Raw genomic sequence first — 26,974 nt, 5'->3', positions numbered from 1 at the left:
AACAACGGTGCATGGGTCAACGCGTGTTTGAGTGCATCAAAAGATTTCTGAGCTATCTCATCCCAATAGAATGGAGTGTTCTGTTTCAACAACTGGGTAAAACCCTTTGTAACCTCGGCGTAGTTAGGAATGAATCGTCGTAAAAAGTTTGCTTTCCCCTGCAAACTTTGGAGTTGGCGAAGACTCGAAGGAGGAGGCAATTGGATGATAGCTTCGACCTTCGAGGGATCAACACGAATGCCGGCTTTCGAAACTACAAACCCCAGCAATCGACCCGTTTCTATACAGAAGACACATTTGTGTGGGTTCAACCGAATATGATAATGCCTACACCTCATAAAGATTGCTCGTAAATGGACGAGGTGATCAGCTCGATGTAATGAATGAGCAGGCAAGTCATCGAGATAGGGTTGCACAATGTGCTTGATGTCATGAAACGCATAAGACATCACCCTTTGAAAAGTTGCTCCGCCATTCTTGAGCCCAAAAGGTAACTTGCAATAAGCAAATGTCCCCCATGGACAAATGAAAGCCGTTTTTGGTTGATCGGCAGGTAGAATATTGATTTGATTGTATCCGGAAAAACCGTCCATGAAGGAAAATATTTCGCTGCCGGCACAATCATCAATGATTTGATCGATATAGGGAGTTGGGTAATTGTCCTTTGGACAGGCTCGATTAATGTCCCTATAATCGATGCATATTCTTATTGTTCCCTGTTTTTTGTTAACCGGAACAATATTCGATACCCAATCCGTTAGCGGGATTGGATAAATGAAACCTGCTTTCAATAATTTTTCAACTTCTGCTTTAATTGCAGCAGCTTTTCTTGGGTGAATCTGACGCAAACGTTGCCGGATGGGTTTAGCGTCCGGGTAAGTCTTGATCTCATGAACAACAATCGCGGGATCAATTCCTAGCATTTCCTCATAGGACCAGGCAAACACGTCGCGAAATTCTTGAAATAGGGCCTTATATATTTGAATTTCGTTATCTGTACACGAGGCACCTATATGAATGTTCTCAACAATTCCGGGCTTAACCGAAATGTCAATAGGAATAGTTCAAGAGATGTTTCCCAAATTTAACTCTGAATCGGGATGTTTCATTGGATTCTGAGGTTCCTTGACATATTCAGTCGTAAAAATTGATGAGAAATCATTTTCAAAATGATCATTCTCAGGTAAAAATGAAGATCTGTGATGGAGATCTTCCCATGGTAAATCATCTACACATAGGATTTCGCGAATTTGCTCGTCAGAGTGAACAAGTTCAGAAAACGTGATTAAATCCGAGTTTGATGTGAAAAGTGATTCCTCACGGACCACATTCATGAAGTCAATTTCGGTTGAAGATGGGTCGGCAAAAGACTGCACGGCTTCATAGGCAATTTCATATGGACTCAAAGGCATGGCATTACGAAATGAGTCTATCTCAGATTCAGAAGGAATGATCCAAGGATCATCATAAACAATGGTGTCTGTTGTAATCATATGAATAGTTGCAAATGAAGACGATGTGTTGATTGGAGGAAAAGGAAAAGTTCCCAGTAAACCGGCATCTTTAACTAGTCCTACTCCAACATCCTTATATGGGATAGTCGTTTTACCAACATGCTGAATACTCTTCGAAGAGGCTGGGTCGGATGAAAAGTAAGCCAGCTGGTCTATTGTTATGATCTTTCCATTGTGTGGAAATTTTATTACTCGAAAGACCGATGAAACGACCGCTGTCATAGCGTAAGACCAACTTCGACCCAAGAGAAGGTTGTAATCTAGAGGGGCATCAACCACCTCCACATCTAGACTAACGGTTTTTCCTTCAACCCCTATAGGCAAATCCTGTAGAATGCCAAAAGGATGAAACCCACGGCCATCAAAGGCCTTTAGAATCGTCGGGGATTGATTTAGCGAAGGAGAACCAAGCGATCTCCAACACTGTATTGACATAATACACGTTGAGGCTCCCTCATCAATTACAGTCCGATGAATAGGCCTGTTTTTTACTAACACTGGAATCTGGAAAGCCATTTGATGAGGCAAACGTGGTGTACTATTTTCTAGATCGAAGATTATTAGGTTCGGGTCCTGAACATCAACAGCTCCTATAGCTGACAAAAGTAATTTACGTTGTGCTGGACATGATTGCAGCACTTCTAAAGCCGACATTGCTGAGGGTGAAACAGCTAAATCCTCAATAATGTTATAATTCTGAGCCGCTCTCGCATGTGGATTGAAAGCTGATTTTCGAAGTATACCCTTGGCTAGCGGTTTGATTACCAAGTCTGGATTAGGTTTCTCGATCTGTAGTGGATCGGAACCGGGAGCTGAGGTTGATGGATTAGAATGAGAAGATTCTGCTTCTTTACCATCAACAGGACTTTTACTACCATAATCTTGCGGTCGAGTCGCAATCCTAACATGGGACATCATCAGTATGGGTTCTTCATTGGCACTCGAGGATGAACCTATCATCTTACTGTCTTGAGCCAGAAAAGGATCCTTCAAAACAACAAGAGTTTGGGAACCTTTGACAATCTTCGCAACCTCTGCACGATGAGGGCAGTCTCTTGTAAAATGTTCATCGTCACAAATGAGACAAGGATAATGAGGTTTTCGCTTTTCATCATTGGATTCCGCCTTTTCAGGTTTCTCCTTTGAACTTTTGTCTGTTTTATTCTTCTTCTTTCCTTTCTTCTTCCCACCGGATTTTGATTTGGCTGTAGATGACTCTACAACGTGAATATCGGCGGAGATCTCTGCAGAAGAATCTCCTGTTGGGGAATCAGGCAAGGTTATTATAGGAGAAGAATTCTTGGAAGATTTCTTCTTACTTTTAGTGTTAACCGTGCAGATCTTGAAGGAGCTGCAGCGATTTGATTTTGCTTGGGAAGATCGGGGATTTTTTCGTGTAACGTACCTGACTGAGTATAGACCAAGTCAAGGTACTGTGCTTGAGCAATCACTTGCTCCTCAGTAACAACTCCGGCTTTAGCTACATCTTCAGTGATCTTTGGCAACAAAGATTTTACAAACCACTCGGCCAAAATCTGATCCGGAATAAATACCTTCACTAAACGCCGTCAACGTCTCCACTCATGAATATGATCTGAAATGTAAGTGGATGTCGATTTTTTTAGCGAAGTTAACAATTCCGTGCCATTGTCATATCGGACTGGCAACTGAAAATGAGTTAAAAACGAGGTAGCTAACTGACTAAAATTATAAAAAGTGCCTCGCGGTAACTCAATGTACCACTTGGCCGCGAGACCAATTAGAGTGCGCTGGAAAAGTCTAAGATGGATTGAATCATCTGTAATGGAGTTAGACGCACACCAGAGGTGGTAAGTCATCACATGGTTCGACGGGTCCTCTCCTGATTTACCTTCGAACTTGGGAATGTCACTGGGCAACTTATTCGGCATTGGCGGCCAAAACGGAAGATAATTAATAGGATCGCTCGTTAGGCGCGACAAGTCAGGCAAGTCCAAAGTTTCAATAAATGGTAACTACCGATTAGGATCCCTAAAACTCTGGGTCATGAGACCAGCCCCAGGAGGAGGATATCTGGGATAACTAGGAATAGGAATTGCGTTCGGGATATTGTATCCTCCTGGAAAACCAGGATTAACCGAACCGTACTGGGGTTGTTGAGGTTGTTGATAAGTGTACCCAGGGTACGGTTGATACTGATAGACTGGCTGCTGCATAGCAGGATCGAATTGGTACTGTCCCTGGTACGGTTGATAAGTGAATTGTGGTTGACTTGTGACAACCGTACTTAAACCAGGTTGTCCTACAGGCATCTGAACTGAAGTTTGAATCGTAGATCCAGACGGTGGTAAAGATGTTTGAGGAGTAGATACAGGAACAGTAGAAACCGGAGCTGTGGATACTCCAGAAGTAGGTGGGGTAGATTGAACAGATGTTGCGGCAGTTGTAGCAGTCGTTTGAGGCGGAGTACGAGGCACACTAGGCCCAGACTGAGAAACTACCGAAGGTACAGAAGTTTGAATGTTAGACTGGACTGGTTGTTGGGGTGTACCAGAAACTAAGGGTTGTCCAGTTTGAGATGACAACTGTACACTTGGCTGCAACACCTGTTGGGTTTGCGATGGATCCCACACTATATTCATTCCGGGGTACTGACCCATAATAGGTTGAGAATATTGAGGACCATAACCGGGTTGAGGGTAGGATTGATAATTGAAAGGTACATTTCCCGTTCCTTGAACATACGTTTGACCTTGAGGTGGTTGGAAACCTTGGTTCGAGTACTGACCTTGGGGTTGATACCCTTGAGGCACATATTGATACTAGGGTTGACCTTGAGGTATAAATTGATACTGGGGTTGACCTTGGGGTACATATTGAGTCTGGGGTTGACCTTGAGGAACGTACTGTCCCGTAGGTATGTACTGTCCTTGAGGTTGCCCCCCAGATGCAAATTGTGTACCTTGAGGTTGCCCCCCAGGCGTTAATTGAGGCTGCCCCCCAGGCGGTAACTGGCCACCTTGAGGTTGAGGATTGGGAATAGAACCTGACATCATAAGAATGTCTTATACGCTCAATGGCTTAGTACCATTGCTTCCAGTTAATAACCCTTGCTAAATGGGTTGAGGAGATGCTCCCAAAAAAGTACCAGAAAGAGACTGATACCCAGAGGGAACAGAAGGACTGCCGTACAAAAAGGATTCGGGCGATTGAGTAAACATGGACGACTGTCCTGACATATTTACGGGAGTATAATAACCTCTAGGTGTTGGGTGATAAGGAGCACGAAGTGGTGAAAAACTTAACCCTGAGTTTTCTAAAAAATTAGTCAAAGAAAGATACCAAGAACTGCTCCTAGGTGGACTGTAAAAAATTGATTCACGCTCCCTTAGTTCAATAACAGGTTGATTTTTAGGGATAGGGATGCCTACTTCTTCTTCCGGAGTAGCAAGTTCTTTAATAGCAATAAGTCCAGAAGGAAGATCTTGGGTGATTACTCTTTCTACCCTAGGTGAACCAGGACCACTAGAAGTTGGAGAAACAAACCCCGATGTCGGAGTAGCAACAAATTCACTTTCAGGCTCGGATATTTCAGGTTCCTCACCTATATCACTAGTAGATGAAAAGCTACCATCAATTTCGGAAATAGACACTAACTGTGGATTATAATCTGCCACTGGCGTTTGAAAATCAGGATGTACTATCAAAGAAGATTCTCCTTCTTCAGGTGACCCAACTCTACGGTCTCTAGGAGTTACGAGAACTTTCAAGCCTTCAAGTTGGCTTGGTACTTCCTCAGGAGGTTGGCCCCGAAGTCTACGGGACTTCCTCAGTAACTCAGCCACGTTTACAAACTCAGGAGACTGGCCCCTAAGTCTACGGGACTGCCTTGGTAATTCAGCCATAGTTAAAAACTTTTAACTACTTCACACGCAAGCAAAGTAAAATCTCAATGAAAAGCACCTAAAGTCTCTAAAGAACCAAACAAATTTGAATCACACGCCTAAAGAATCTAGGAGATCAAACACACACAAACAGTAACTTTCCATACTGAAAACACTAGTTGGTGATGAAGTCCAACATCGCAGAGTTCAATACAGAAATGGCGGTTGGAACAGTTACCCCGACAACCTGCTTAATGAATAGACTGGCACAAGTTCCTCCACTTAACCGTCTCGAGTGAAGAGAACCCCCCAGAAAATCCAAGTGAGTCTAGCCGACGTCTGCTCCAGGTACAGTGGGATATTCCCACCACTGTCACCTTAGGAAGAATCCTAAAGAATATGGCCACTAAGGTTACCAACTGAGACAAATACACCTGGGGGAACAGTCTACGATCCGATACGCACGCAAGGGCAGAGTAGCAAGCTCAATCCCCTTGAAGGCTCCTTGACATAATCCAAGGTTTACCAACAATTGACCCCAGGCTCCTCGACAATAGTTAATCCGAGGTTTACCATTTTTAATACGTGAATATCTGGCGTCGTTCCCAATGAGGAAGGATTGATTCCCACACTAGTTCGGACACGATCTCGTGCTTCTCCTTTAAGAGGAGCTTTCCCAGAGCATAAATGAAACAATTGGATTTCTTCCCTACCACAAGATACAGCTACTTGTTTGTTTTTACTGTCTTGGAGAGTTAATTACTCTCCTACTCCAAGACACTAGCCTAAGCTAAGTTGGTGTATCAGAGCCCTAGAAATAAAAATGTTACTAGATGAATTTTACTTTAAGCGTTAATTTTTATTGGTTTTTGTTTAAGTCAAAAGGTACGGAGATGAAACTCGTGGTATAAAGACTCGACTCAAAATCACTAAAAATGCACCTAAGATGATCTAAACAATCTTTTTCTCTTCGATGAACTTCTAACTAAGGAAGAGTTTGAGAATGCAAATACTTTGTAAACACAAATCTTTCCTAATTAAACAAATTAAAAGAAGAGCCTTTTCCTTTCCAAAGCACTCAAAACGAGACAACTAGTTATTTCACAAAAAAATCCCTTTTTCGTTTCAAAGTGCTCAATCACTACAAAAACAAACTTTTTTCAAAAGATATTTTTTATATTTTTTATAAAACACTCAAAACTATGGAAATGACTAACTTTGAGATCTACAAACTATAAAAACCTATTTGAAGTCAAAGCCTACTAAAAGTCTTTTTTAAGGATGTTTTACTTAGCTAGATGTAAGCTAAGGACCAATTTATGCAGAATCACAAATAAGTCAAGAACAACCAATTTTGTTTTCTTTTTGAAAATGAAAATCCAAACTTTTAAATACAAGCTTTTCGAAGTTTTGTAAAGAGAAAACTCAAAGCGGATTCCTCAAACAAGGCGAGATTTCATAAATGGTCAGACTCATAAGAAGGCTGGTAGACACTAAGGTGATCTGAAGTCCCTACAGCTTCTAAGCTCAGAGCCACTACACAACCAAAATGAAAAACAAACCCAACAAGCAAAACTCCTAGGAATTTCACCTAAAACCCTAACACTAACAAAATCAACCAAAGGAAAGCTTCTGACAGGTTATATGTAGGTCTGGGTAGTGGATAACAATTTCTAAACAAAAACTAAGCTGGCTAATAGAGGAAATCTTAGGGTTTTCAAAATTTTGACAGGGTCCGCAGGCCCACAGTTGACACAGGTGCGGTCCCGCTCTGTGCTAAAAGCCAAGCTGCGGGTAGGTACGCACTGTGTCAAACGGCTAGGGTGCGGTCCTCTCCCAAAGCTATGAAAAATGAAAAATAACCTTGGATCTACAAACTCTACCCAATTTTACACACAACAAGCCAAAAACAGAAACAAAAATACAGTTTCTCAGGTCAAAGTAAAAACAAGGAAAACAATCAAGTCCCCAGTGGAGTCGCCATTTTGTCACACGGAATAAGTCGATCTTCCGGACAAGATAGACCTTCCTAGAATCTAAAGAAGACCTAATGACAAGCAAACCAACCAGACACTATCTTTCTCTAAATATGATTTAATAAACAATGGCAAACAAGTGTTTTTAGGGCCTACCTTAGGTCCAACACAAGCTTGTGGATGCCCTCGCTCCTTTGATCCAAATGAGCTTCTTTTTGCGAATCTGCAAACACAAACAAGGCAAACAAATTAAATAGCACCTGAAAAGCCAATTGCATAAAACATATTTAACATGAAAGTCAAGGAGTCCATGAAACAAATAACATAAGATACTTGTTGATAAAAATGAGTTTGATTGTATTAATTCGAAAGAAGAAGAACTTTACAACCTTTGCCTTGACGTTGTACAAGCTCCTCCCAGGGTCCAGCAAGAAGTCTCCTCTACTTTGACAAGTTTCACTCACTCCCCAATGAAGCCAAAAAGATGTGTGATCTCTCCTCTTAAGCTCAACTAGGAAGTCTTGATTTCACCAGCATTTACCCTAAAAAATGTTCAACTTCTAACCTCTCCAGCAACCAGCCCAATGCCTGTATTTATAGTGCAATGGAGGGAGGTTACTAGGTCCTCCTTCAAAAGGATAAATCCCTCCTTCAAAGGGATAGCTCCTCTCATCAAGGGATTAGCTCCCTTTCTTTTGGGATGCATGAACCACCTTAGAGCGAACAATCCACGTCAAAATTCCTTCTAGAAACCTCTAGAATTAACCCAAAGTGAGTTTTTTAAGATAAAACTTGCGCCTTTTGACTTTCACAGGGATCCACACCTACACCATTAGGGACAGAGCGGGCAGGTCCGCAGATTTTGTACACAGAAGGTGCGGGACCGCAGGTGACAGTGAGAGAAAGTGCGGAACCAGAGTTACATTGATTTTTAATGTCTTTCTCTCATTTCCAAAGCTTGATTTGAAGAGCTGAGGTCTTAGACTTGCTTAGGAGGACAGTACAAGTGATGATAGACCCATACTGACTGCAAATAATCATGATGATGATATTTTTGTGTAACAGCTATGTAAACTAAAATGAACCGGTGGTGAGTAGTTACACCAGCATTAAAGATTTGTTCCTCCACAAAAGCATGCCAGTATACCATATCAATTGTGCAATCTTTCAGAGAATTATACATCGTCAATTATGGGTAGATTATCACCATCCAAGATTACAAGATTATATACTTTTCCAATGAATTAATGAGTCATAGCAAAAGTATATACCTTTAATTATGTGACTCATTTAGAATTTCGCTTTGTTATATGGTTGTAATGGAGAGAGCTATGTCACACCTTTAACCGTTGTAGTTGATTATAGCACTTTTCATTTTATGAAATAGCGTTTAGGAAATGATACAAACAACTCAAGAAAATGAGATAGTGATTTTACCATGTAATGAGATTTTAATGAGAGCAGAGAATCACAGAGGAAAGAGCCGGTATTCAAACCAAAGAATCTGTTGTCTATGATGATGCATGAGAAAAACCAATGAGGTACTAATGAGTGCATCAAAATTTAACTTATACCGGCCAAACACTTATAGTTGATCTTCCAAAATAAATGGTAATACCCTTGGAATTTCAGGTCTCACTTTTAATATCATACTTTTATAATAATTCTAAAGAAATAAGCTGGTTGTAGTTAGTTTAAAAGTATATCAGTCTACCAAAGCCAGATCAATTATCAAAATGTAATGAAAAGAAAGTTGATGAATTGTAAAAAAGAAAAGAAGGTTGATATAGAGACCTTGTACAAGAAATAAAACACTATTGTAACTCAATATCAAGATTCATCACTTGAAGAAGCATAAAATAAGAACCAATATACTCAATAATAATTATTATCAGAGTCTAATAATAAGTTATCCTTATTATCAGAGTTTATGAGTTTTAATAAGATATATTTTATCATAAATTATCAACAATCACAATACTTAAACCATAAATTACCATAAATTATCAACAATCACAAATTTTGTAGTATAAAACCATTGAAAACATGAGTTAGAAGGTAATAATGATGTCAGAATAAAACTTAGAGAATTGTCTCAATGTAAAATCCAAATTCAAATGACTAAAGCTTAAGAATATTTGTGGCATTATTGTGTTAAAAAGGTACTTGAATTTCGAAAGAAAATTTATTCATCATTATATGTCATACCAATATTAATTCTACAGATTCATGATTTTTAAGGATAAAGATAAATTGAAATTTTGTGCTGTAGAGTGAAATATTTAAGTATTTGTTTAAGCAATCATAACTTATGTTAGAAGAATTAAATGGATTGCTTTTAACAAAATAAATCGTTAAACAAATTTATTGAATGTATCTTGAGATTCTTATGGTTATTAAATGATTACTCTAAGGAAATTTAAGAAATCAAACAACCAAAGAAATATTCCACACCATAAAGAAGAGACACCGCCACTCGACCCAAAACAGGATCGGATGACTGGGAAGGTTATCCCTCCCAAAAACACAAAATAAAATAATTTTATTAATAAGATGCCCCGCTTGAAAGCGCACTTGCGAAGGCAACACCATATCAAACCCTTAACAAAGCTTTAATAGCTACCGGGTTTTACATTTAATTACAACATAAGGATCGAAACAAAACCAACGAACTCTGAACAAACGTATTGGCTACAATACATTTTAGCTATAATATTTTTTAGCACTTTGAATTCTTTCGGTGCTTGACTTTGAACAGATATGCATTTCATTTGAGGTAATGGTTGTAACCTGGATGTTGACATGATCAGATCAATAGATAGTGAAAGTCTGTGTTCTCTTACTCGTGAATTTTTTACAGGATAGCAATAGCCAACATTCTGTGCGGGCAGACTACGCCCATGAGATACTTGTGCAATAGGAAAGCCCTAATGTTCACTTTCAAATGTTCACTAGGGTGTTAATCAAGACCTTAAAAAAAAATGAATTACTTCACTTTCAGGTTGAGGCTGCAGAGAACAGTGAACAATAATCATTTTATTTACCAAACTATAAATCACTAGAAGTCAATTTTATCCCCAAGTACCTCATAGAAAGCAACGGTCTTAAGTGCAGTATAATACTCCTAAAGGATATGCAAATAGAAGACACATATTTAACTAGTATATCGCTCCAAATAAATTAAGCCTGCCACTTAGTTTCTTCGTTCAGTTGAAGCTATACATAAATTAATAGTAAATACTGAATCAATTTTGACTTCCTCCACATCAACAATAAAATTAATGAGGCTCTGGGAACATTCTGATACCACATTGGGAAGCACCCCATGGCTAGTAAAAATATCAAATCTCGTAAGAGTCCACCCCTATGTTAAAGGTGTGTTAATGTGTTAATACGAAAGCTGGCATTCATAGCTCCCCAGAACTCAAACAAAAGCATTTACCTATAAAATAAAATGTACATTCCGACACCACGGGATTGTCTTTAAGTATCAGATAATCTGTTCTCCAAATGAAATATAAAATACGGAAACGAAGTTGGATTCTTCTTGGTGATCCTTAGTCACAATATGTCCTGCCTGCGTAGAAAGCTATAACTGCATAAACGAAAATATAATTCTTCTCCCCCTTTAAGAGAGATTTAATAAGACACTGGGGAGATGGAGAGCTCGAAAGGTTTAAAAATATTTCGAATCCAACGGAACAATAAGAAGCAAGATTTCATACGCAAGATTTCAGTACAACATATCACCCAGAGATAGATGGTCAAATAGAGAGAGTAAACCAAGTGTTGGAGGACATGCTAAGAATGTATGTCATGGACCAACAAAACCAATGGGAGAAATACCTTCCCTTAGTGGAGTTTGCATACAACAATAGTTACCACAGTTCATTACAGGCAGCTCCCTTTGAAATCTTGTATGGAATACCATGTCGCACTCCATTAAGTTGGGATCGATTAGAGGATCGAGTCATGTTAGGACTTGAAACGCTCCAAGAAATGGAAGAACAAATGGCCACAATTAAACAGAGACTAAAAGAAGCCAGGGATCGCTAGAAAAGTTATGCTGATGCAAAGAGAATTGATAGAAACTTTGAGGAAGGAAGCCAAGTTTTTATTAAAATCAAACCCTTTAAAAGTCCCTTTAGGATGGGTAAGGGAACAAAGATATCACCTAGATTTGTTGGGCCATTCACGATCCTAGAGAGGATTGGACCAGTTGCTTGCAAGCTCAAGCTGCCATTCCATCTAAGAAGGATGCATAATGTGTTTCATGTTTCTATGCTTAGAAAATATGTACCCAACCCGTCCCATGTCTTGAAATTTGAAAAATTGCAGGTTTTCGAGGAAGGAGTCCTTCAGGTCTAACCATTCTGTGTTCTGGACCACCGGGTTCGTCGACTCAGGAACTATGCGTTTGAGCAAGTCAAGGTCCAGTGGGACCAATATAACCCAGGGTCAGCTACCTGGGAAGATGCAGATGTTATTTTTAAAGACTTTCCTTATTTACTTGATTAAAATATGTGGTAATGCTTATTTAGTTAAGATAGATACTTTTTAGTCTAATTGACTGATATGATATAATGATGCACATGTGGTTCTTATAGTGATAATGTATCCTTATGATTTGCATAGGATTTATGATGCTACAATATGAGGTTTATTGACATGTGGTTCATCTATTATGTAATATCTTTGATGCAATATGTTCATATCATAAATTAAGATGATGAAGCATGTAATAGTTGCATACAAATGACATGCATGAGCACGCAGTTTGTTATTTTGTGATTAACAATGATGAATGTTCTCATGATGACATGCAAGACTTGGCATGTGGATTATTTTCTATGATACTATGATGGTATAGCTAATGCATTGTTGCATGTTGAGTTGTAATGATCGACAGGACTCCACATTGGGCCATGAGGGCCGGTTTATTTGGTGATCTTGTGCAAGCCCATACGCACGAGGGAGAATAAGTAACACCATATGGGTTGGGGACAAAACTCAATCAACACTACATATGCCAGTGGTTCCTTTGTCTTGTGTATAGCTCTTGATGGATAGCTCTTCAAGGGCTATGGGACCATCTTGAGGAGGCAAAGTACCTGATGTCTAGGCTAGGTGCCTATTATTGGATTGGGATGCTGAAGTCTGGAAGGGATGTAAAGGACTTCGATGCCTGGGGCTGTGTACCTTAGTAGTTGTGGAGGGAGTGGGCCAGCCTTGCGAGATGCCCAAAGTCATTGAGTACTGTACCGGATGCCTGCCTTGGGGTAGATGAGGTCTGAGTTAGGCGCGAGCCTTGGGGCTAGCCTTGGACTAAGATACAGCCCGGGTCAGGCTTATGCCTGATGCCGAAAGTGGAAAAAAGGACATAGATTCCTTGAGATTTCCCGGGGTGTTGGGGACTTTCGATGCCTGCTGGTTATACTAGTTTAGCAGAGGGTGTTGGCAACATGAAGTAAATAAAAATAAATAATAAATAATAATAAAAACATAACTTCAGGATGAAGTTCCTTAAAGTGGGAGAGTATGTAATATCCCTCTCCTTAATAATAAATAATAAATAATAAAAATAATAAATAATAAATCACTTAAATAATAAAAAATAAAAAAATCATAAATGAATTAAAAATATATACAAAATAATAAATAAAATAATAATAATAATAATAATAATAATGGTTATTCTTTAAATAAGAATAAATAGAAATAAAACAAGAAAAAACAGGAAAAAGAAGAAAATAAAACAAGAAAGCTAAAGAAAAGAAAAGAAATAAAATAAGAAAACTAAAAAATCAAAAGAAAAGTAAAGAAAGCTAAAAATCAAAGTCGCATGTAGACACATGGAGTCTGTGCATGTGGTTCCCCATCCAATGTTTTCTCTATTTATTAGAGGGTGAGGAGGATGGAAGGCATTCCATCTTTCCGAGTTTCTATCATTCATTCTCCTGGGAGAATAGTGTTGTAAGACAGAGGAGTCACTGGCAGTAGTATGTTGATTGAGGGCTCGGGGGTGGCCAGTTGTAGCAAGTCCTTGCGCAATTGAGCTTATGGTTGGGTGGAGAGTCGTCCCCAAAACCTTGTTGCAGTAAACGGATTTCAACCATAGGTAAGTGCTACTCATAGTTTGAACTTGATGTTAATTAGTTGATTAATTAATTGCTATCCTGTAAAAAATTCACGAGTAAGAGAACACAAACTTTCGCTATCTATTGATCTGATCATGTCAGCATCCGGGTTACAACCATTACCTCAAATGAAGTGCATATATGTTCAAAGTCCAAGCACCGAAAGAATTCAAAGCACTAAAAAACATTATAGCTAAAATGTATTGTAGCCAATACGTTTGTTCAGAGTTCCCCGGTTTTGTTTCGATCCTTATGTTGTAATTAAATTTAAAACTCGGTAGCTATTAAAGCTTTGTTAAGGGTTTGATATGGTGTTACCTTCGCAGGTGCGCTTGTAGGCGGGCCATCTTATTAATGAAATGATTTTATTTTGTGTTTTGGGGAGGGATAACCTTCACAGTCATCCGATCCTATTTTGGGTCGGGTGGCGGTGTCTCTTCTTTATGGTGTGCAATATTTCTTTGGTTGTTTGATTTCTTAATTTTCCTTAGAGTAATCATTTAATAGCCATAAGAATCTCAAGATACATTCAATAAATTTGTTTAACGATTTGTTTTGTTAAAAACAGTCCATTTAATTCTTCTAACATGAGTTATGATTGCTTAAACAGATACTTAAATATTTGACTCTACAGCACAAAATTTCAATTTATCTTTATCCTTAAAATTCATGAATCTATAGAATTAATATTGGTATGACATATAATGATGAATAAATTTTCTTTTGAAACTCAAGTACCTTTTTAACACAATAATGCCACAAATATTCTTAGGCTTTAGTCATTCGAATTTGGATTTTACATTTGAGACAATTCTCTAAGTTTTATTCTGACATCATTATTACCTTCTAACTCATGTTTTCAATGGTTTTATACTACAAAATTTGTGATTGTTGATAATTTAGGTAATTTATGGTTTAAGTATTGTGATTGTTGATAATTTATGATTAAATATATCTTAATAAAACTCATAAACTCTGATAATAATTATTATGGAGTATATTGGTTCTTATTTTATGCTTCTTCAAGTGATGAATCTTGATATTGAGTTACAATAGTGTTTTATTTCTCATACAAGGTCTCTATATCAACCTTCTTTTCTTTTTTACAATTCATCAACTTTATTTCATTACATTTTGATAACTGATCTGGCTTTGGTAGACTGATATACTTTTAAACTAACTACAACCAGCTTATTTCTTTAGAATCATTATAAAAGTATGATATTAGAAGTGAGACCTGAAATTCCAGGGGTATTACCATTTATTTTGGAAGATCAACTGTAAGTGTTTGGCTGGTATAAGTTAAAGTTTGATGCACTCATTAGTTCCTCATTGGTTTTTCTCATGCATCATCATAGACAATAGATTCTTTGGTTTGAATATCGACTCTTTCCTCTGTGATTCTCTGCTCTCATTAGAATCTCATTACATGGTAAAACCACTATCTCATTTTCTTGAGTTGTTTGTATCATTTCCTAAATGCTATTTCATAAAATGAAAAGTGCTATAATCAACTACAATGGTTAAAGGTGTGACATAGCTCTCTCCATTACAACCATATAACAAAGCAAAATTCTAAATGAGTCACATAATTAAAGGTATATACTTTTGTTATGACTCATTAATTCATTGGAAAAGTATATAATCTTGTAATCTTGGATGGTGATAACCTACCCATAATTGACGATGTATAATTCTTTGAAAGATTACACGATTGATATGGTATACTGGCATGCTTTTGTGGAGGAAAAAATCTTTAATGCTGTTGTAACTACTCACCACCGGTTCATTTTAGTTTACATAGCACTTGAAGTATTTGCATAATTTGTCACCAATTAAAGTGCTCTTAAATAATGAAATCTGTTCCAATTCACAATGGATAAACTCTAATATCTTATTACCTTTAGATGATCGTTGTTCACTTGCATCTGTTCATTATTCAATTTGATCTAACAGTCCTTGAATGCTGATCATGTTATTCACTAATTATCTGGGTTGGATTACTGTTCTCATTGTCCTTTAGCAATAGTAGTGGCTTGGTATTTCTCTGGTCTATTATTACAAGAACACAACTCTCTCAATATGATCTTGATAATTAAGATGTTGTGAACCCATTTGGAGTGCTTACTTAGCTAAGACAGACTAAGTCATGTTTTATGGTTTGAACATTATGATACATCTAAATCATACCCTATGATTTCAGTTTAATTTTGAGTATAACTAATGATAGCTCATGTGATTATGGCCAACGTGGATCAGATGCTTAAGGTGGTAGAGAAGAAGTATCACAACAAGGGTAAGAAATCAGTAAGAAGAGGCAACCTATTTTGGAACATAATGGAAGAAACATAACTTGGTACTCTAAAGGTATCACTATAAGGTCTATCTAAGGATGATGCACATAAAGAATAAAATATTGGCAATCAACTATGAAGTTGAATAATCATGGTAATAATGAAGGACATTTTTTCAGAACCTGGATGGTATGATAACATAGAATGATTGGAGAAGATAAGTTGTGTGCATAACAACATCTATAACAATGGGAGAGCCACATGGTAAAGTTTTTCATAGGTGACTAACTATATGAATGAATTATGGATAACAAGATGTATGATCATGCAATTTTATAAGCAGATTACATTTGGTAGCTATCTTAATGAATTTATTACCCAAGTTGGGAAATAGTAACAACATTTCCAAGGTATATCAGTGCTATAGGAGAGGAGGAGAAGAAACCACAATGACTGGAGGTGAGAAATTAAAGTCAATTTAATAAAATAGAATGAAGTGAAGAAACTTCCATTTTTGAAGCCAGTAGACATGGAATAGTAGGAAATCAAGACAGGGAGAAAAATAAAAATATATCTATGAATATTGGGTAGGAGGAAATGAAGGGATGTTCCATCAAGAAGAAAGTTCTTTTAAAGGTATTAGAGTCTTTTATGATAAAGCAATCAAATGATATTAAGATACGAACTTGACAAACTCGACGAGATAAGAAAATATTTCTGTGGATGAAGTGCTAATTGTTAAATAAGTCAACATGGATTAACAAATCCTTGTGCAAGTAAATTAAGCATGATATAAAATTAAATCATGATGAAATAATGTTTATATGCAATTGCATATAGCGGTATTGGAATCAGTAAGCCAAAGGGTAAATGGATGTAAATCAAGGAATTTTAATTTTGAGATAGATGATGATGGAATAACTAGTAATATCTTAAACAATGAATTTCACCAGAATTTCCTTGGGGAAGGAAGAATATATAACGAGAGATTAAGACCCAAGATGATGAGGCTCATGTGAAATTTAACGATGTACTTAGATGATTATACCATTGGTGTAAATGATCAACTACCTAGTAGAAAGAAGTGGAAATGATTATTGAAAAGTAATTGACAACTTGATGAAAACATATTGACGATGTTTCATGATATCATGGTAGCAGGATAAAGATGTACATATGGTTCTTATAATGTTAATGTATCCATACGATGATAGCGATATGCATAAGTATTATCACATTATGTCAAGGTATATTGACATGTTCATTTACTACGTGTTGATAAATATTTAATGTTGAATATTCATGATGGATATGATATGCATACATAAGAGTTATGATGTTGTAATATGAGGTTTACTGACATGTGGTTCATTTATGTGAAGTCATGATATGTCTTTGATATAATTATGTTGATGGTATAACTAAATCATGTGATAGTTGCATACAAATTTATGACATGCATAAGCTTGCAATGCGTTATTACTCCTAATGTTGCAATTAACAACGATGAATGTTTTCTTGATGACATGCACGACTTGGCATGTGGACTATTTTCTATGATACTAAGATGGTATGGTTAATACATTGGATGCATGTTGAGGTGTGATGATTCATAGGACTCCACAAATGGGCCGCGAGGGCCAATTTATTTGATGATCTTGTGCGAGCCCATATGCACGAGGGAGAATAAGTAACACCATATGGGTTGGGGACAAAACTCAATCAACACTACATATGCCAGTGGTTCCTTTGTCTTGTGTATATCTCTCGAGGGATAGCTCTTGAAGGGCTATGGGACCATCTTGAGGAGGCCAAGTGCCTGATGTTCTAGGCTAGGTGCCTGTTATTGGATTGGGATGCCGAAGTCTGGGAGGGATGTAAAGAACTTCGATGCCTGGGGCTGTGCGCCTTAGTAGTTGTGGAGGGAGTGGGCCAGCCTTGCGAGATGCCCAGAGTCATTGAGTACTGTACCGGATGCCTGCCTTGGGGTAGATGAGGTCTGAGTCAGGCGCGAGCCTTAGGGCCAACCTTGGACTAAGATACAGCCTGGGTCAGGCTTATGCCTGGTGCCGAAAGTGGGAAAAAGGACAGAGATTCCTTGAGATTTCTTGGGGTGTTGGGGACTTTCGATGCTTGCTGGTTATACTAGTTCAGCAGAGGGTGTTGGCAACATGAAGAAAATAAAAATAAATAATAAATAATAATAAAAACATAACTTTGGGATGAAGTTCCTTAAAATGGGAGAGCATGTAATATCCCTTCCCTTAATAATAAATAATAAATAATAAAAATAATAAATCATAAATGTTAAATAATAAATGATATTAAAAATATATACATGAAAATAAATAAAAATAATAAAAATAAAAATAGTAATAACCATACTAAAGCTCTAAACAAGAATAAATAGAAATAAAACAAGAAAACTATCAAAAAGAAGAAAAAATAAAACAAGAAAGCTAAAAATCAAAAGAAAGTCGCATGTAGATACATGGAGTGTGTACATGTGGTTTCCCATCCAATGTTTGTTCTATTTATTAGATGGTGAGGAAGATGAGAGGCATTTCTGCATTCCGTCATTCCAAGATTCTATCTTTCATTCTCTTGGGAGAATGGTGTTCTAAGACATAGGAGTCACTGGTAGTAGTATGTTGATTGAGGGCTCGGGGGTGGCCAGTTGTAGTAAATCCTTGCGCAATTGAGCCTACGGTTGGGTGGAGAGTCGTCCCCAAAACCTTGTTGCTGTTAGCAGATGTCAACCACAGGTAACACAGGTAAGTGCCACTCTGATTTAAATTTAATGTTAATTAGAAAGTTAATTACATATTTATTTTGGGTTGTTACATACTTAGTTTCAGATCTAACAAATCATTAATAACCCATAATATGCACACTTTCTTTAGATCTAACTATTCATGAAATATTCATTACTTTCACACCCAAAGTACTTTGATCTTCATCTCCTTATATAGCTTAGCCCTTATCCAATACCATAGGTAAAAACCACACTTATGCCAATGGTATTCTTTGGTGGGATCAAATATCCGTTGTTGGGCTCAATACCATGGGTCAATACTATGGTAAAGATCCTTGGTATTTAGAATACCATGGTGTAGAAACTGTACACTCCTTTCCTTCTTCATACTCGCGTGTGTATGCTGCTTTGTGTCACTAGACCCACGTATACTTCGTAAAACTTCATCTTTATCATACCTCTATCTCTGAACTGCTATGCTTTTGACCAAACTCTTTGTCACATGTAGACACATCCTGTTTACATCTTAATCAAGTAGGTTTCCATCAAAAGACAACTCATCAAGTAGGTTACCATCAAGGACAACACATTAGTCATAATGCCAATAGAAACTACCAAATTGGGAACACTTATGGTTTGATTTGGTACAGGAGGAAATAAAGTGGAATACCAGAGATGGGACTTCATCCAAGGGTGAGGATGAAGAAAAATTTGCATTGGTTGGAAAGGGAAAGAAGGGAAATGGGAACAAATCTCAATCCAAACCAGAATCCAGCCAAGGCGGCAAGAAGAAATATCTATTCAAAATTAAATTCTTCCATTGTCATGAATTCGAGCATTATGCCACGAAGTGTCCACACAAAAGGCAAGCAATAAGACCTCAGGAGGAGAAAAAGATGAAGCTTTGGCTTCATAGTTCAAGATTGAATTTACCCTTATCGCATGCATGACCAACACCGTGATGGGGAGCATGTGGTACTTGGACTCAAGTGCATCGTTCCACATGACAGGGTGTAGATAGTTTTTTAGTGACCTAGAAGGGAAATATTTGTAGATGCACATTGAGCTAGGGGAAAATGGAAGGTACAACATCACCGGGGTTGGTATAGTCACCTTTCATAGGGCGTTGGGCTCCCCTCTCATGCTCAAGGATGTCATGCTCGTTCTGGGCCTAAAGAAAAATATAATCTCAATTATAGTTTTGGAAGACTGTGGTTATGATGTGATCTTCAACAAAGGAAATACATTCTTGAGACACATAGCCATGAGATAGATGAAGTCGATCGGGGTTCATGTGAAGAACCTATATAAGCTAGATGTGGATGTTAGCATTGCATTAAGAAAAAAGGTAGAGAAGGTGAAGAGCTGCGATTTCAGTAAACTTTAGCACATAATACTTGGCCATTTGCATCATGGCACTCTAAAGATTATGCAGCAAATAAACACAGGCCTCCCCAAAGGAGCACTTGAGAAGCAAGATGTATGCAAAAGATGTACCTAGGGGAAGTACACAAAATCCACTTTCCATGATCGGGACAAAAAAGCACATGCAGTCCTTGAAAAGATCCACTCTGATGTATGTGGACCTTTCTCGATAGCTTCCACTTCCAGGCACAAATATTTTGTCAGTTTTTATTAATGACTTCTCACAGAAGTGCTAGATCTTCTTCATGCGGAAGAAATATGAGACATTCTCCAAGTTCGTAGAATTCAAGGCACTGGTTGAGAAATCAATCAACAAGATGGTGAAGGCTCTCAAGAATGATAATGGAGGTGAGTACGTGTTGAATAAATTTAAAAATTTCCATGCAAAAGAAGACATTTGATGAGGGTTGACAACACCCCATAACCCATAGCAGAATGGGGTGGCTGAGAGAAACAACCGTAGCATTATGGGAGTAGAGATGGCATTGTTGCATGACCAAGGCCTACCTCTTTGTTTATGGGTTGAGCCATGAAACAAAACATTCTATTTGAAGGCATTCTCCAAGTTCGTAGAATTCAAGGCACTGGTTGAGAAATCAATCAACAAGATGGTGAAGGCTCTCAAGAATGATAATGGAGGTGAGTACGTGTTGAATAAATTTAAAAATTTCCATGCAAAAGAAGACATTTGATGAGGGTTGACAACACCCCATAACCCATATCAGAATGGGGTGGCTGAGAGAAACAACCGTAGCATTATGGGAGTAGAGATGGCATTGTTGCATGACCAAGGCCTACCTCTTTGTTTATGGGTTGAGCCATGAAACAAAACATTCTATTTGAACACTGGAGTCCTCATCAGATTCTGGGCATGATTGCATTGGAGGAGGCTTTCTCTGGGAGGAAGCCAGATGTGTCACACTTTAGGATTTTTGGAGCCTCTGTTTACTGCCATTTCTCCAAAGAATCAAGGAAGAAGCTTGAGTCAACAATAGAGATGGAGGTATTTCTGGGTTACACAGAAACTCCACACAACTACCGTGTGTACTTGCCATCCCTCAAAATGACAGTTGTGCGAAGGGATGTAAAGTTTGATGAGGCGAAAGCAATGTGGTGCTCTCCAGAGAGGGAGCTTTAGATCCCACCAAAAGAGGAGATTTTAGCTCCAAAGGAGGAGCCTTACGAAGTAGTCGAGTAGCCACAAATTGAGGAGCAGAGAGTGGAGATAGCCACTCAAGTAGAACCATCTAGAGAAGAAAGAAAAAGAACCAGGGAAGTTGAGAGACTTGTTCAAGATGCGAGGGAGAATGTGGGTGCTCCTTCAAATTAGCTTGGGTAGAGGAGGTCACCTGATCGTACACTGGCTACATGTCTCTAATGAATGAAATTGTAGAGAACGAGCCATCCTCTTTTGAGGAAGTAATAGAGAAAGCTGCATGAGTTGATGCAATGGTGGAGGAATATGAATCCATTGTAAAGAACAGTGTTTGGGAAGTGGTCCCAAGACCAGCAGAAAAATTAGTTGTGGGTTCAAGATGGATCTTCAAAGTAAAGTATTCAACAAACGAAAGCATAGAGATGTATAAGGCCAGATTTGTGGCCAAGGGATACTCTCAAGTTGATGGGATTGAATATGAGGATACCTTTGCTCCTGTAGCAAGGTACTCACCCATATGATCAATTCTTGCACTGGCTATGCAGATGGGGTGGAAGATCCACTAGATGGATGTAAAAACAAAATTTTTGATTGGGGTTATTAAGGAGGAGGTGTACATCGAGCAATCAGAATGTTTTGAGACATTTGATCGAGAGTCTTATGTGTGCAGACTCAAGCGAGCGTTGTATGGTCTCAAACAAGCATCTCGTGCTTGGTGCACTAGGATTTATAACTATCTCATTAGTTTGGGCTTCACCAATAGTGAAGCAGATGAAAACCTATATCTAATTTTGGTAAAATGTAAAATTCATATTATTGTCTTATATGTTGATGATTTGATTTTAATTGGTGATGAGAAACTGATCATATCTTGCAAGGAGGACCTTGCAAGGGAATATGAAATGAAGGATATGGGTCTCATGCACTACTTCCTCTGGTTGGAAGTATGGCAAGGCGATAGGGAACTATTTGTGTCTCAATGAAAGTATGCAAATGAGATACTACAGAGATTCCGTATGGAGAGTTGTAAACCCATGGAGACACCTCTAGTGAACAACTAGAGGAAGGAGGATACCACTTCAGGTGAGGAAGTGTATGCTACCATTTATTGGAATCTAGTGGGTTCACTAATGTACCTTGTGAACACACAATCAAATATGTGTTATGCTGTCAACTAACTGAGCCAAGTTATGGTTAGGACAACCTGATTATTTTGGAAGACATCCAAGCATGTTTTATATTACCTCAAAGGCACCACCCAATTTGGACTATGGTACGTATGGATAAAGGGAGTGAAGTTGTATGGCTTCACAGATGTAGATTTGGCAGGGAGTCCATCATACCTAAAGAGTACATTAGGTGGAATTTTCATGTTGGGTCTATAGACATTTCCTGGTACAACAGGAAGCAAAGATCTATGGTGCTAAACTTGACAGAAGCAGAATACATGGCTGCAAGTCAAGCAACATGTGAGGAGATCTGGATGAGAAAAATACTTGTTGGACTATTTGGTTAGATGATGGATCCAACTGTGATAATAAAATTTACATCAAGCTCTCTGAGGATTTTGTATTTCACGATCAATCCAAGCATATAGATATCTAGTATCGCCATTTAGGAGACTATGTGCAAAGGCAGATAATGTAGCTACACTACATTCCAACAGAGGAACAAGATGGTGACATTTTGACAAAGTCCTTGTCAAGAGGGAAGTTCAAGTTCCATAGGTACAGGATAGGGGTGGTTGATAATCCATTTCTCGCTGAGAGGGAGTGTTGAAAAATGTAGCAAGAAATTATCAATTTGATTTTGCCTTGATTAAATTGAGAAAATTTGAATTTTTACATCAACAGACAACTTGGACGCAGTTAACTAGTGTGACATGGCTTGTGTCACCTAGTTTACTTAATAAGTTCGAGTTGGAGGAGTTAGAGTTCAATTAAGCACGTGTCATTGCTAATTTGTAGCAATCAAAGTCAATTATCTCAAGTTGTTTTCATTTAAACTAGTTCCAACTATTGGAGGAACTAGTGGAAGGTCAGTTGTGTAGTGGAACTTCTATCAAACTCAGTGATCATCTAGTTAACAGATTAATCAACCCAAAATATATAGGGCATGCAGAGAATTCGAGTTCCGTATATGTGGTGGAGATTCAAAGGCAGTGTAACATCAATGTAGACTAGTATTGAGTGTACAAATGTTGCATGCAGTCAGATGATAAACCTTGGGGATTGCGCAATCCATTTTGGAGAAATTCCTAAATAATAAGGGACTAATTTCTCAGGAATTGCGCATGGAAATATAGGCTCAAGAAGAGGAAAAAATTGACTAAGTATGGGTTAAAGCTTCTTAGTGAGCAGAGATATAGGCTATACACTTGTAGGTTATTCTTGGTTGAGAAAATAAATTGTAATACATCTCTATTCATCAGATTAATGCAAGCAGGCATTGGGGTTTTTAGCAGATTTCTTTCCCCAACAAAAATACTATGTGCATGTGTGTTATATCTTATTACATGTCTATTTTTTCTTTCTAAACTATGAATTAACTTCCGCAGAGTATGAGTTTGATTAAAACTTCATGAGCAATTGCAAATCTACACCATAATTTCTACACAAAGAAAGGAAACCTATCCCCATGCCCAAATTTTCCTAGGATCCATAGGGTAACATTATAACAAGGCCTTTAGCTACCATTATACCAAGCACCATAGTCCATGTTAAAATTCAATGAAAAGAATGGAAAGAATAATTGGAATTATAATGAAATCCCATTTTTTATATGAATGTTCCCTTTTTGACAAGTGGCACCTCAAGAAGCCCCTCATTCCATTGTTCGAAACAATGGAAATATGAATTTAGGATTTTTATATAATATTTGTCTTAGACCCTTCGCTTAGGTCCCTCATTTAGCACATAGTCCCCTTTCCCACTCATGGAGTCTTAGCCCCCTAACCTCTCTTTTTTGACTTGATCTATATTAGTGATGTATATTATTAACATGAGTATGATTATATTTTACATCACCAAACTTTCTTCACATAGGCTCTTTGACCTAAGACCACATAGGTACCTTGGCCTCAGCACTCATATTCATAGGCACACTACCTTAAACACATATATACATGTGCAGATAGCCCTAACAAATCATAGCTCACCATCCTGATAAAAATATGTACCAATACAAATAGGGGCCACACTTGAAGCGTTACGACACTGATATGAAAGGGATCCATCACGACCTTTGCATTCATCATATCTATATAAAATATGAGTCTTGTCCCATCCAACAATCCTAATGACATATAAATACTACACTATGATAAATAGTGAAGGATTAATTATAATGTTTGATTAATTTAAATTTCCATATATCTATCTTAATAGTCAATGAATATCACCACCAGTGACAGTTCCTAAAAATAGTGGGAAGTGGTGTATTTGTTTTGATTATTGTGAACTAAATAATTCCACGAGAAAATACCACTTTTTTCTACCTTTTATAGATCAAGTCGTAGACACATCAGAAAAGAATAAGTATTTTTATTTCCTTGATGACTTTAACATATATAATCAAATTAGCATTGCCTTGGCAGATCATTATAAAAAAACTTTGACTTACCCATGGGGGGACCTTTTCCTACTAAGTCTTGCATTTTTGTCTTTGTACAACATCTGCCACTTTTCAAAAACTTGTGTTTGGTATATTTTCTAACTTGATCTGTGATTGTATAGAAATGTATATGGATGATTTCACTATTTATGGGAATAAACTTGGAGAATCTTTGACTAACTTGGATAAAGTACATAAAAGGTTTCAAGAAACAAATTTCTCATGTAGCAATGATAAATTTCACTAAAGGAATTATCCTTGTGAGCCATATCTCTCTTGCAGGTATAATGGTGGGCACTAAGAATATGGAGGCAATGCACAAACTTATTACACCCAAGAATAAAAAATATGTTTAGAAGTTTTTATGACATGCTAGTTACTATCATCAGTTCATTGAAATTTTCACTATGTTATCATCTCCTTTGTTTACTTTACTTAAAAAGGACAACAATTTTTATTGGACTAACCAATGTGTTATTGTTAAGCAGTATATAATTCCCATGCTAACCCAAAAACCCATTATTAAGCCCCAAATATTGAGCGATTACATTTCTATTGTTATATTGTTATGTAGCCTAAAACCTTTCATAGCCCCATTTTATTATCATTATACCCTTTATCTCCTATATATACACTAAGGAGACATAGTATTAGGATCAAGAAATATTTCCTTGTACATTATATTCATTGTAAAATAAGGTATCCCCATAGAAGAAGACTATAATGATTAGTTTCTTATCATTTATAAGGTGCAAGATTCATAACATTTGGTAATAGAGCTTATGATCCTAAGGTTTTGCTGCTTTAAAAAAGTTATCTTGGAATTTTTACTATAATTTGTTTTATATGATTTAGATAGTAAAATTTTGAGCATATTGAGGATAAATCTAGGGGAGAATTTGGGTAAATTTTCATATCTTGGTTCACTATACTTTTGGAGATATGTTTTGAGAAAATCAAGGTTTCTGAATGCTCTTGAAATCAATTTCAAACATGTTAGTTTGAATTTTTTTCTATATTTATCTTTATGGGGATGTTTCAGACTCTGAAATTTTGAGGAGAAAAAGGTGATATCACTATGGACACGCGATAAAGAAAATTCAGAATTTGGTTCTCTATAGTTTCTAAGATATGATCCAAGGAATTTATGGTTCCTAAATGCTCTTAAAATCAGTTTCAAACATGTCTATTTGACATTTTCACTATAACTTATTTTCGGAGAAGTATCAAATCATAAAATTTTGAGGAGATAGAGGAGATATTTCTAGGTACTCTACGTACTCATGGTAAAAATTTCATACTTTTGATCTCTAAACTTTAGGAGATATGCCCCATGGAAGTGAGGGTTTTTGGATGGTCCTAAAATCAGTTTCAAATAGATAATATTGATATTTTTGCTAGGACTTCTTTTATGGAACATTTTAGAATTTGAAATTTCTTGACATCTTAGGAGACATACAAAAGTACCTTACGTTAAAATTTCCTACTTATAATTGAAGGATTGGACACAACATGCTATACAAGTTTTATGTTGGGAAGAGGCCAGAAATCAACAAGTTTTGGAAAATTTACGATACTTTTCACTTGGCACATCAAATTATGGTTGGACCTATGGAATTGTAGGGAAGACATATTAGAGTCTTATAGACCAATTTTTATTTTATTTAGAAGGGCTCAAATCTCAGAGATATGTCAAAAAAAAGTTTAACCATTCAAATATTCTCCAAATCAAGCTTTTAAATGTACATAACTTACAAGTGACATAACCTTTTTTTTTTTCCGGGGAAAATAGAGTTCGTAATTTCTATTAAAAAGAAGATAATAGAGATTACATGTTGTAGATGCCAAAGCATATGCAGTAGTGTGGTAAAAAACCACTTACAATAACCAATACTTCTGGGAAGTATGCAGATACAGCCCTCAGTCAGGGCCTCCAGAAACAAGGCAAGTAAAGCCCACAGGGGGCATCCAGAAACAGGGTATGTATCCCCAACAAGAGTATAACCTACCCAATAGCTAATAAAAACAGTAAATAAAAACAATAGCTTAGAAACCGGGTATGTAAACCCCAAACAGGAGTAAACTCCTACCCTAACAAGCTAATACAAACAGTAAATGAACGATAACTCCAGTGGGATGTGCAGAAAAGATGCCACCAGAGGGAAGAGGCACGAAATGGAGCCATACCTCCATCCCCTCAACTCTCCACCAATAACCAGCAGAAATCCACACATCTATCCAG

This window comes from Pinus tabuliformis, chromosome 9, assembly GCF_031772625.1.
Source record: "Pinus tabuliformis cultivar Carrire ecotype Pingquan chromosome 9, CPIR1, whole genome shotgun sequence".
Lineage (NCBI taxonomy): Eukaryota > Viridiplantae > Streptophyta > Pinopsida > Pinales > Pinaceae > Pinus > Pinus tabuliformis.
Note: the sequence above shows the minus strand (reverse complement) of the source record.